General features: G+C 36.9%; 1 long non-coding RNA gene across 3 annotated transcripts in view; it reads left to right on the top strand.

Annotated features, from left to right (window-relative positions):
• LOC141380185 (uncharacterized) overlaps nucleotides 1-13,029 on the top strand; it is a 70,486-nt gene that overhangs the window by 27,525 nt on the left and 29,932 nt on the right. For all 3 annotated transcript variants that reach the window (XR_012397804.1, XR_012397805.1, XR_012397806.1), the window contains one exon: nucleotides 4,171-4,364. This is a non-coding gene — a long non-coding RNA (uncharacterized lncRNA). The remainder of the gene's footprint in view (nucleotides 1-4,170; nucleotides 4,365-13,029) is intronic.

Genomic DNA, 13,029 nt, shown 5'->3' with positions numbered 1-13,029 from the left:
AAGCGTGAGGAAAAGATGTCTCAACGAAATCCCGTTATCCAAAGAAAATACATTTTTATAACAGAACTGAGTGACCAAAAGATACACGGAGCGGTCACCTGCCCTGCACGCACTGCTTGAATGAATCTGTTAACAGTATAACTCTGCTGTTCTCACAAGTGCTGTCTGATATTGCACTGATGCTTTTGACATACTGTACCTTATTATATACATACATGTTAAAAGCGATACCGGTCTTTTTATGAGTAGCGATATTAGTTTACTCAGTGTAAGCCCGCTTGCAATAGTGTACGTGGTGTTCAATTTTACATATAGCTGCCCCTTGCACGGCGGACAGGCTGGCGATTTATATGAAGGATTAAGCAGAAGCTCTCATGCTAGATGTGGCAAACAGTTACCTGAAAACTCCATCCCACTGACTTTTTATAGCGGACTTAAAGCCAACGGAAGTATTTTATCCACTCTTGGAAAAGTGTAGATGGTGGATTAACATTCAGCACATGATCACTAGTAAGATGTGTCATTATTTTTAAATAGGTGGTTTCTAAAACAAAATCTGCCAGTGTTATCTTCGTTCTCATCTTAAGCGCTTTAGTTTTTCGCGCTAGTAGTCATCCCAAGCAAGAAGGCAGTGATTAACAGCTGATATTAACCAATCATTCGCGTTCAGTGCTAGAGCAGTGGTGGGCCAATAAGAAGAGGTCCGACCTTTAAAGGTCCGAGGACTGAGGTTTACCTGCATAGCACTTTGTTTACGGCCTCTGTACATGCATGAATTTGGTTTATTAAAGCTTTTAAAACTTGTTTTAAGAAAAAGAAAGTTATGCTAATAAAAAAATCTCTCTATATGAATAGTGTTTGCTTGTTTTGACACATTATTTTAAACATGTTTCCAGGAAATAATTTAATTTTAAATTTTAATGAGGCAAGTAAAAGAAATTTTACTGGTCATAAAAAAATTCTTAGCATTTTTCCCTGTAAAATCTGAAATTTCATTCATAATGGTCTTAAAAAGGTCTTTTAAAGTCTTAAATTTGCCTTGATTAAACCTGCAAAAACACTTTTTGTGACAGGATTTTATTTTTTGTAATTATTCAGCAAATTCACTGTCCTCAAATCAAAACTGGCACACAAAAAAGAACAACATAATTTTAATACAATTTAATTACAATGTTTCTTAGTTCCTTTTAAACCCTCATAATTAAAAAAAAATCATAAAATAAAGATTAATTGTAGCTGCTAAATGGCTTTTTTCATGACAATATTTTTGTATAAATTTCACAAGAAGTTTGTTTGTGAACATTAAAATGTTTCAGTTGATTATTTCAAGTAAACGTTTTGCATTTAGGCTTTTTAGAAAAATGTTTACATTAAATGGTATGTTGGTATGTGAAAACGCCAATTCTTGCACATCCCCCATCATTTATTTTATACTGCGTATGTTGCATTGAGGTTGATTTTAATGAGCAAAAACATGAGATTGGCCTACAGTCTGGTTGCTATCTATTCTTGCTGTTTATTTATTTGAAGTCAAACCGCATTAACTTTCAAAATGATGCAAGTATTAATAGCATCGCCACAGTTTGTTATTTTCTTCTCGCCAGTTCTTCTCTCCCTGTCCTTCTCCTCCCTCACTTTCTTCCCACTTTCAGCGTATGAATACATACAGCAAAATGTTAAGTGAAGGTCTGTCAGGATGATGCTAAGGGTACATTGTTGAGGTGCGACTTCCTGCCCCAATCTGCTAATGAGCAACAAGCCTCGTGCTCTGTCAGGTGCGGTGACAAGTTATATTAATTTTCTTGCCTTTAATTAAATCTAAAATGGCCCTGCACTCTAATGCGTAATTGGACGCTTGGGTTGCGAGTTATCGGCCCCAAAGTTCATCACAACAAATACAACTTGTTGGGCAGGTTTAATACTATCTGCTGTGCAACTGCTTCCTGCATGAACACTTTTTACAATTAATTTCATATAGGTGGCAAACAAATTCCAACCAAATATTCACTTTTTTGTGTGTGTGTGTTTTTGGACAGAAGAAGTTTCACTGAGAGCAGATATTGTGGTCTACTACTGTATGTAAAGGGGTGGTTGAAAAGGTGGTTGTAAAATGCTTTTTTTTGTAAAACAGCATATTTGAAGAAATTACAGAGTGATTCAAAAAGAATACCACAACTTTGAAAATCTGCATTAATTCAAAGAAACATGATGTGGAACTTTAGGTAATCAATTAATGCAAAGAGTACTAAACAATTGTTTTTTTCAGTAGAAACAAAATTTGTAGATGTTCAATATGACGCCCTCCAGACACTCGAGTGACATCAACCCGAAAGTTGTGCTATTCTTTTTGACTTACCATGTATATTATATTTATGATATTTGATGTCTTGAGAAAATTTACATTTTCCATAAACTGGTGTGTCATACCAAAGGACAAGTAATTTTATTGATGGTTCCAAAAAAGTTAAATATCTAAAAATTTTGAGGACAAAAGCTTAAACATGCACATCATGAGCTTCACAAGGGTCTTCAGTCACATAGGGCCTATTATACACCCGGCGCAATAAGGCGCAAGACACGTTTGGCACAATTTGTTGCATTATTTTCAGAACAATGCAACCCTAATTTTCAGGTTTTGCGTTATGTTTAAATAGTAAATTCATTTGCGCTGGTTTGTAAACAAATGGGTGTTGCAGTCTAGAAAAGAGGTGTGTTAAGGCGTATTGGCATGTTGCAATTTTGAGGAACTAAAATAGACTGCGCAATTGGCCAGCTGAAAGTGGTTCTTAAGTCTAGTGTAGAGTGGAATAAAATATTACAAAAAAATATTTTTTACATAAATATAAAAACCACTGCCTCCATGTTTTCATCTTGGGGGGGCTTTTTAAGTTTATTCATAACAGTTTGCTTTTGTATAATGTTGTTATTGTTATTGTTATTATTATTATTATTATTATTATTATTATTATTATTATTTATTATATGCATATTTATATTTGTTGTAATAAAAACAAGTTTTGATTTGTCCATATATACACAATTTGTATATATATATACACACACACACACACATACATTGATACAGTGTATACATTTTTTGTTTTTTGGGTTTTTTTGCTGGAAATTAGACTAAATTTTTAAATAGTTTTGAAACAAATCTTTGCACTTAACAAACAAAATTAATTATGTAGGCTAATGGATGTCTTCAGTGGAGTGCATACAACGTTTCCTTGTCCACGAAAGTAAAGAGTAATAGTAAAGAGAGGCCAAACAGAGAAGGCTCATTCTTTATCCTCGCGCTGCAGATGGTCTGTTCAATCGTTTTCTCGATAGTGAAGCGTTCTGTCCACTTACAATATCTGCCATCTTAATAGCAAATGTGCCATAGCGTGATCCAACTGACTCTTAAAGGGAATGTGAAATTAAATTAGTTTAATGCACTCAACACACACCCATAACTCATTGGGAAAATAAATATAACCCTGTTAGAACACGCACTGCGGCGCAAACCGTATTTTTCCATCCTTAAAATAGCAAAAGTGGATTCGGACATACCCATGTGAGCCATGTGCTTTAGACTTTGCGCCTAGATCATAAAAATACAGCCCATAGTCTTAAATGGTGTTCGTCATCTAATTAAAGTTTTCAGTGGAATTGACGATTTAAAATGAGCAAATCTAGTCACACTAGACTAGAGAACATGGTTTTGAGTGACAAAATCAATTTCCTATGTTTTTGAAAATATATGGATGAACTAAATCATTGCCATTAAATAAAATTTAAGTTTGTTGACCAAACTAGGTAGGTATTAATTAATAATTTTCTTTTTAAGAGCTGTCATTTATTGAGCTATGCTTGAAACAGTCACACTATAGGACAGTTTTGAGATTTGGCTCAAAAAAGTATATAACAACACAGCAGTTTTTATAACATGAGGTCCATGGAAGACAAATAAATTTTAAACCATTTACTGCATTTTAAATGATGTCAATATAATTGCATTCATTTTTGTCATGTGTGAAAACGCAACGTCATGTCAGCAACCCAAAGATTAAAGGCGCAATGCTGCAGAACCATGCAATATCTGATCTCTATTCAGTTTTCGGTTAATGTGATGAAGATGGATGGGTGCCTTCATCTTCAAAGTGTCTCTCTTGTGTTGCTTTTTAGGGGCACATCTTTTTCTGCAAGGCTAATGTCATCTTGAAGTTGGTAGATCCTCTTGAGATATAGACGGCAGAGAGGACTTGATGTGTTGAATATCTGATGCCTTCCTCTTTCCCCGCTGTGGCCATTACTCACCTCCTCGGAGATGATTGCAGAAGCCACAACAGACGCAAAAGAGACCGACACCGAAACACTGTGTGAGTTACATCTCAAAAACACACACATTATGAATGATTACTTCCACAGGATGGATCTTAGCGTTCGCTTTCCGTCTCTGTTTTGTTCCTTCCTCTGTGCCGTTTGAGTCTTGTGTGCATCTGTGAAAGTAGAAAGGAAATCATTCAAGCGAGAAGTGAAGAAAGAAAGGATATTGCTAGAACTTTAAAGTTAACTTGAAACTGGGCCAGTTTACTTTTCTCAGCCTTAATGATGCACATTATTCTAAAGACAGAAGTATTTGTCTTCGTAATCTTGCATCGAAACTAGCTTTACCTCGGAAGCGTTTCTTATTCTGTGCTGACATCATCAATTGCTCTTATTTTTAGCCCCTCCCATCAAACCAATTGTCAAACAGCAAAGCTTTACACCATACAATTAAGTTAGTCTAACTAATCAAGTCCAGCCCTGTTTATGGAGTTGTTTTTAAAAAGCAGTGCCTTTTAAAAAAGTGGGTTTTAATGGCTTTTTTAACCCTATTTCAGAAATGTTATTATTTTAGATGTGTATTTTTTTAATTACATTTTATTAATTCTTTGTGTATTTTTTTGTACAGGAGCCAAAGAAATCAGTAGTAATATGCTTATTTTTAAACTTACTTTCTCCTTGGGCTATTTATATTGAAGTTGACAGTTAGCCGCATCATGTTGTTTCGTAACATTCAATTTTTACGAGGTGGATCGTTAGCCAGGGTATATGCAGGAATTCTGAAGGTAATTTAAATACCTTTTTAAGAATTTTTAAAGACCATCTCATAATATTTTAAGACCTCATCGCCACTTCAAGTTGTAATCAGTGTCAAACCTTTAACTTCATAAACCGTTTTAAATTAAAAGTTGTAGCTAAATTAATCAATGGAGCACAATCGTGCAACAGAACAGAAAACAGCCATTGTTTTCAGCGACAGGCTTCAGCCACTGTTTAAACTCATCTTTATCCAACCAGGAGTACACAGCCTTACATTTTCCCATTTGTCATCTGTTTCGCTTTATGGTTTTGCTACTTGTGGAGAGCCTCACATCACCTTCCCGCGTTTGCCGCAAATTTTGTGACATCACCTGGACAAAGGAACTTGGCTGAATGCATCACAGCCTGAACCAATTGTGTGTATTGAGCATGTTGCTGTTAATAATAGGAGGAAAATAAATATATTTATGCTTTTTTTTTTTTTGAGTCAAACGCTTTGGACAACACTTAAATCACATTTTTACGAGGTCTTAAATGTTGTTCAAGACTTTTTATCATTTTTAAGGGCATACATTTTCTCATAATTGATTTTTCTGGTTAGCCCTATAATGGTGCTTTTAATGTCACTCCACAAGTTTTCAATTGAGTTGAAGTCAGGGGATTGAGCAGGCCACTCCATTACGTCAATCCTTTTTGAAACCAAGATGCTGCTTGCTTGCTTGTGTTTTTGTTTTCATGGGCCATTTCCTTTTCAGCAAAGGGCTGCATAATCTCTTAAAGAATATTTATTTTGTTTCATTTACCTCCTAAGTCATTTAGGCTTTTCAGGGCTAATTTATTTTCTTTTTTGGAAACAACTTGCAGATGTTATTAATATTTGTTCCATATTAAATATTTATTATTTATTTGTATATCAAATTGTTTGTACTTTGGATTATATGTTTTTGTTTATTTAGGCTTTAGACTGAAGTGTTTCAGGTGCAGTTTTTTTTGTTTGTTGTGTTTTGTTAGTTTTATGTTTGTCATGATGTAAAGTACTCTGTTTGACTTATGAACTTAGAGAACCCCTTGAAAATGAGATGGTTCATCTCAAGGGGCTATCCAATTCCATAAATAAATTCAAAATTCAAATTGATGTATCCAAACTGATCCATGATACCTGTTAAACAATAAATAGACCCAACACCAAAGTATAGGAAACTTCTTTAGAATGTCTTTGAGTGAACTGATACTTGAATTCGTCCGACACTGTGGATAGGCACTAGATCACAAAATAACATTTTTACTCTCATCATTCGTTTCTCTTTGCGACATTCGAAACGTTTCTTGGCAAATTTTACCCAATTCTGCATAAGCTGCTTTTCTATAATGGTGCTTTACGCGGGCTTCTTGCTGACAGCTGAGCTTCCATCAAATGTCTTCAGGCTGTCACTGTAGTTACAGGTCATTTTAGATCATCTTTGATCTGGCTGGAGGTGATGATTGGCTGAATCTTGCCATTCTGACTATTCTTTGATCTATATTAATGGTAGTTGCTCATTTTCTTCACAGTTTTTATTTTTTCTTCTTTCTTTTGCCATTTTAAAGTATTTGGAGATCATTTCAGATGAATTACCTATAATTTGCTCCACTTCTTTGTACGTTTTTCTTTCTCAGATATAATTTTTAAATACTTAAATTGTTCTTCTAAACCCGTTTTACATCACAATTTGAAAAGAAAAACACTTCATAACTTGTGACACGTTGCTGACCTTCCTCCTTAATAATGGACCATTAATGACTGTAATAATAATCATCAGATTTCCTTGCTGAATAAATGAATTCTCTCATTAAACTCCACACTACTATTATTTTGAACACACAATGCTGTAGCCAATTACTCAGCACAAACTGCAGACAGGGCATTACAGTTGGATCTTTCTTTAACACAGCTGCATTCACAATTAATTCACACACATATATATATATATATATATATATATATATATATATATATATATATACATACATACATACATACATATACACACACAACAGTTCTGTCTGGTTCTTGAATCTGATTGGCTCTGATAGCTGTGCGATATTTTGCCAGTAACATTACACAAAGCCCTCTTCACCCTTCACCTTTTTGTATTACTCCGCCCACATACAGCCAGCAACAAGCAGAGACACGCTACAGTTTGACAAATATTACTGCTGTTAGACAACAAAATGTATCTTTGAGGCTTTTTTTAGTCGAGAATGTATGTCGAAATGCAACTATGCAGTTTATTTGTAAGAATGACAGTCCATTAGCCTGCCATAGTGTAGTAGACCAAAGACTGTTAACATTTTCTATCCACAAGATGGCGACAGAACCGCATAATAAACCCTTATGCTTAGAAGATTATAAAAGTCTGATTTCTAACTACAGCTGATCAGATCATTATTTAACTGGTAAGCACACCTGCCAACATTCCCGTTTTCCATGGGAGTATCCCGTATTTCAGACCAATCTCCTGCATATATACACACACACACACACAATTGTTTATTTGTTGAATTTCCAGTTTCGCTTAAGTTATTTCAAGTTGTTATAGTTCAACACTTAGTTTGAGGGAGTGCTAAAATCAAGTTCTTGAATGTCTACTGAATGGCAAATTTCCTGTCAGATAAACTCAAAGTAAAAACATGACTGCAACAGCAGTGTAATTGCTCTGTCCTCCATCCCAGTATTTCTTCAGTCATACATCCTTGGGTCTAAACAAACTTTTCTAGTATTTTTTTCTGTACTTTCCTATCTTATGTTTTACACTGTGTACTGTGAGAGGATGTGAAGTGTCTTTATGCGTAATTTAAGGAGTTCCCCAAGGATCTGTGTTGGGACCTTCTTTATTTACTGTTCAGTGTGTTTGTGTTACAATGTAAAAGCAACTAATGGTTGTGATATGCTTAAGTTCATTTTGATTACAGTTTGATATGCGACCTGAGAATGTTTTCATGAGATTAACTCCGAGGCTTATAATAACCTAATCTAATTAATTGGCTTTGGTCAGTCATGATTGTATGTATTTTCTATTAAATGGAAAAAAGAAAAGCCAACAAAATGTATTTCCACTCATTACACCAGTCTCACTAAGACCTGAATGTTCCCTGTGATGTCAATTATGATCATCTTTTTTATAACGTACAGAAATCATGAGTCAGGGATTACAAGGAAAGGCAGAAAGAGTGCCGACTATATGGCCTCTAAAGACTGCAGAGGTTTTAGGATGTATTATAAGCTGTGTCCCTTGCCACAGCTTTAATTGGCTCAGTTTCTCTTTTGTGTCAGATATCACAATACCATGAATTAAGGGCTGCTTTATTACCGCCCGCATCTCAGCCGCACGAGCTCGCACTGACTAATTGAAAAGTGGTGGAACAAGGAAAGCAATTTACTCACCTAGAAATTACTTTTCATGATAACAATGCCATTTTTCAAAGCCAGGCACTCCCGTCCACAGTCCCACTTCTTAAGAGGGAACCATTATTTGTGTCGGAGGGAAGAGAAAAGCCTATTTGCATTCCATTACAAGTCCAATTGGCACCCGGCAATGAGGAAGAGTATGGAGCAAAGAATTGGAGAGATACATATTTCATGCCGTTTTGGGAAAATCTTGCACTTTGTGCTTAAGTTGCGCTGATGCGTTGCTATTGGAGGAAAAAAATCGCCCTAATTCAAATTTGATTTTCCTCCAAATTGTTTGCTTAGTGCTCTTTCTATTTATAGGAGCAGAAGAAGGAGGCCGTGATGATGCAAGTTAAAAGTCACATTGCCTCAATAAAAGGTTTTGCAATCTGTTCGTATTGTTTTATCAATTGTAAAACAAAGCATATGAAGCAATGCCCTTCCAGCCACAACCTGTCATTGGGGAAACACCCATACACTCTCATTTACACACAAACTCGTACATTACGTCCAATTTAGCTTACCCAGTTCATCTATAGCAGATGTCTTTGGACTTGTGAAGGGAAACCGGAACACCCGGCGAACACGGAGAAAATGCAAACTCCACACAGAATGTCAACTGAATCAGTTGAGGCTCAAACCAGTGACCTTCTCACTCTGAGGTGATCGTGCTACCCACTGTGCCACCGTGACGACGCCCTAAAAATTTTTCAACTCATTATTTATTTATTTTTTTTGGATACTGATCTGGTCATGTGACTTTGGTTTATTTTAATCAAACAAAACATTTATTACCTTAAAAGAAGACTTTCTTTACCAAAGCCAACAGTCTCATCTCTTTCCAGAAATGAGAACATGGTCACAGTCGTGAAATCAGCAAGGGCATTCTGTCTAGACTTGTAATTCCAATTCATCTCTTTATTCCAGTACACACTGTATCATTTTTCATTATATATCACTTCAAAGCGACATTATAGTAGTACTTTAATGGCCACAGATACCAAACAAACTGTGTACGTGACACAGTTTTCTTTCCAAGCAGACTAATAAAAAAACAGTGCACCTGGACTCCTGGAAGTTGCATAGTAGTGAAGCAATCTGTTTGGAGCTTGTGATTTTTACAAATGTGTTCAGGTTTGTTTGGTTTGTGTGCGTGCGGCAGCCCAGCATATTGGCTTAGTCCAACTCTACAAATGTCAGACATAGTATTTGAAGTTAATTAATTTTAAGTAGAGCTCTATTGTCACTTTCATGTGAGCTTACAAAACATATTTACAGCAAATCATTCATCCCATCCAGTGCTTTGTGTCATTAAGATCAGACAGGTCAGGGAGTGAAAGGAATTAATTCATGAATATATTAGTCAGTTTGAGCTCATTAGAGTGATGAGATGCTAATTTATGACGAGTGAAGGTTTATTTATAGCCGTTGAGTGGGGTAAGCACATCTCTTTAGAATTCTAAGTGAAGGATAGAGATCTTATATCATCGCTTTGCAAGCAATAAGAGGCTGAATGTACGTAGCAAAGCCCCAGAACTCATGGCCCATTCTGGTGCTTAAAGTTTAAGGCCCCGCAGCGAAATTGTTTGCTTGGAGAACTCTTGTTTAATTCTTCCATTGTGGACACGAGAGGAACTGTATCCGTCCAACGTGGACTCGAGAGGGAAATAAAGAAAATAATTGGCTTTTTGTTTTCCAAACAAGAAGCACAACTTCAGCTGAGCAAGACAAATCCGACCTATCTCAGAGCTCAAGGGACGTTTGACTAAAGTGTTATAGCCAGAAGTTTATTCTCAACCCATAGACACAGTGTAAGTAAAGAACTTTTGATATTGCGTTTTTTGAAAATACCATCTTGTCACTTCCACATTTCAGGTCTGATAACTTTCATAAAAGTGTGATTACTCTGCACTTTCAACGGAAGGAAGAAGTGCTTCAAAGGTCGCCGGAGGTTGAGTGAGTACATGTACATTTCTCCTTGGCATTCCCCATGGGATCGCTACACAAATATTGAACTTCACTAGATTTTCTAGGTTTCTGGGTCTCGAAACAAACTAACACTTCAGCACTCAGTGGAAGGTCATGTATCAAGTAAAAGCCTTTGTGTTCTCAAGGTTGTCAAAGCAGTGTAATTTGTACTTCTATTGAGTCCCGCTCCATAATTCGGTAAGGTCAGTCACCTTTGCCAAGAGACACAATAACACATCAACTCAAGTAGTAGCGCGCAAGTCTGTGGGATACTCAGCTATGCATAGAAACTGCAGTTGAGGTGACCTTCTACAAGACTACCTCTAAAAAAAAATGTCTACATGTCACCCCATTGGTTTCGATTGCAGTGCCAGGACCAAACACAGTCTCCTCCTTATTTAATTCAATTCCAGTTCTGCTCCTGAAGGGCTACCATCCTTCAGTGTATAGCTCCAGCCCTAATCAAACACAATCATGGTGTTTAGAATTACTCAGAAATAACCAGCAGGTGTGCAGAGGTAGAGTTGGAACTGTAGTCTGCAGGAAGGTAATCCTCCAGGAGCGGGATTGGCTATCTCTGATCTAATGCATATTGCACTAAAATGAACAGCATCAGATGTGCCTGACAGTATCACACATATCTGGAAATTAAAAATTCTAATCACAGAGTGTCTGGTTGCATGCATTCTCCAGCATTTTTGGTGTTTACAAGCATTCACAGGGACTGACATGTTTTGAAATAGTTTCTGTTGTGGATCAATACACTGCAAAAAATGTTTTTCTTGCTTAGATTTTTTGTCTTGTTTCTTGTCTAAATATCTAAAATTTCTTATATTAAGAAGCATTTTCTAGACAAGCAAAACATATTGTCTTGTTTTGAAAAATAATATGCCAATATTAATGAGTTTTTGCTTAAAACAAGCAAAATAATCTGCCAATGGGGTAAGCAAATTAATCTTGTTTTTTCTTTTGACCGAAGATTATTTTGCTTACCCCATTGGCAGATTATTTTGCCTGTTTTAAGGAAAACAAAACAAGATGATAAATTTTGCTTGTCTAGACAGTTCTTCTTGATTTAGGAATTTTTAGATATTTGGACTAGAAACAAGGCAAAAAATCTAAGTAAGAAAAGCATTTTTTGCAGTGTATATTTTAGATAATCTGGCTGCTCTTTAGCTTGTCCAAACTGGATAACTTCATACATTATTTTTTAGATTCATAAGTGAGTTTCACAGATCATGGTGAAATGCACATCATAATGTGCATGGTGAAGTATGCCCATCATAAAGGTGAGATTTTTTAACTGATCATTGATCAAGGTGATCATTAACTGCACAAAGCCGTTTCATTTGAAAGTGATTACTGTGCGAGTTGTGCTTTTTATGTCTCTATTGGTGTATGTTTTTTTTGTGATTTTCAAAAAAAATTGCTACAATTTTTCTAATAATTTGCCACACCTCCAGGAAATGTCACTTGTCCAAAATGAGCCACAAAGTGGTTTTCTTGTTTTCTCACATGTTTAAAGTCTGCTTATGTGAGCGTAATGCCTGGGACACACAAAGCCGACTGTGTTGTCAGCTTCATCTGTACCAAAAACCTGAGTGAGCATAAACCAAACAGAAACTAGAAAGTACGTTCTACGACTGCATGAGTGGATGTACTGTAACTTTCAAGACTTGCAGGGGGCAGTATCTGTGTTGTTACTACACAAAGGGAAACCGGAACTAGTCTTGCACACAATCAGCAGCTAGCTCTCTGCAACTCTTACATGGTCGCCCACTGAAGCTGGATGGGAGACCACATGGGAAAGCTAGGTTGCTGCCGGAAGTGGTGTTAGTGAGGCCAGCAGGGGGCGCCCAACCTGCGGTCTGTGTGGGTCCTAATGCCCCAGTATAGGGACGGGGTCGCTATACTGCTCATTGAGCGCCGTCTTTCGGATGAGACGTTAAACCGAGGTCCTGACTCTCTGTGGTCGTTAAAAATCCCAGGATGTCCTTCGAAAAGAGTAGGGGTTTAACCCCGGCATCCTGGCCAAATCTGCCCATTGGCCTCTGTCCTTTCATGGCCTCCTAACCATCCGCATATTCAATTGGCTTCATCACAGTCTCCTCTCGACCATCAGCTGGTGTATGGTGTGCGGTCTGGCGCAAAATGGCTGCTGTCGCGTCATCCAGGTGGATGCTGCACACTGGTGGTGGATAAGGAGACCCCCCCCCCCCCTTATTATTATTATTAACTCTTTAAAAAAAGCTGTATTTACATGTCCCTCTGATGTGACGCAGAGCCAAGGTAATGTGGAATACACCAAGCCAGCATTTCTTAATTCTGATTCTTGTGCCAAACCAATCTACATGTCTTTCTTCAAGAGTTCATACATAGCTGATAATTGGTAATAAAGAGTATTTGAGAAAGCCCTGAGCTCAGAATATCCTTGAGCCCGGGGCTCCCTCTCGTTTAAAGGGTGAGAGGAGAGTTTGAGCTCAGCTAGGTCTCGAGAACTCCACTGCTTGTGAACTGTTGGGATAAATTTGACTGAGAGGATGCTATTTTGAAGTAGTCAA

Source organism: Danio rerio, chromosome 22 (assembly GCF_049306965.1).
Source record: "Danio rerio strain Tuebingen ecotype United States chromosome 22, GRCz12tu, whole genome shotgun sequence".
In the NCBI taxonomy this organism is placed as follows: Eukaryota; Metazoa; Chordata; class Actinopteri; order Cypriniformes; family Danionidae; genus Danio; species Danio rerio.
The sequence above is the reverse complement of the archived record's forward strand: the minus strand, read 5'-3'. Positions and strand labels throughout refer to the sequence as shown.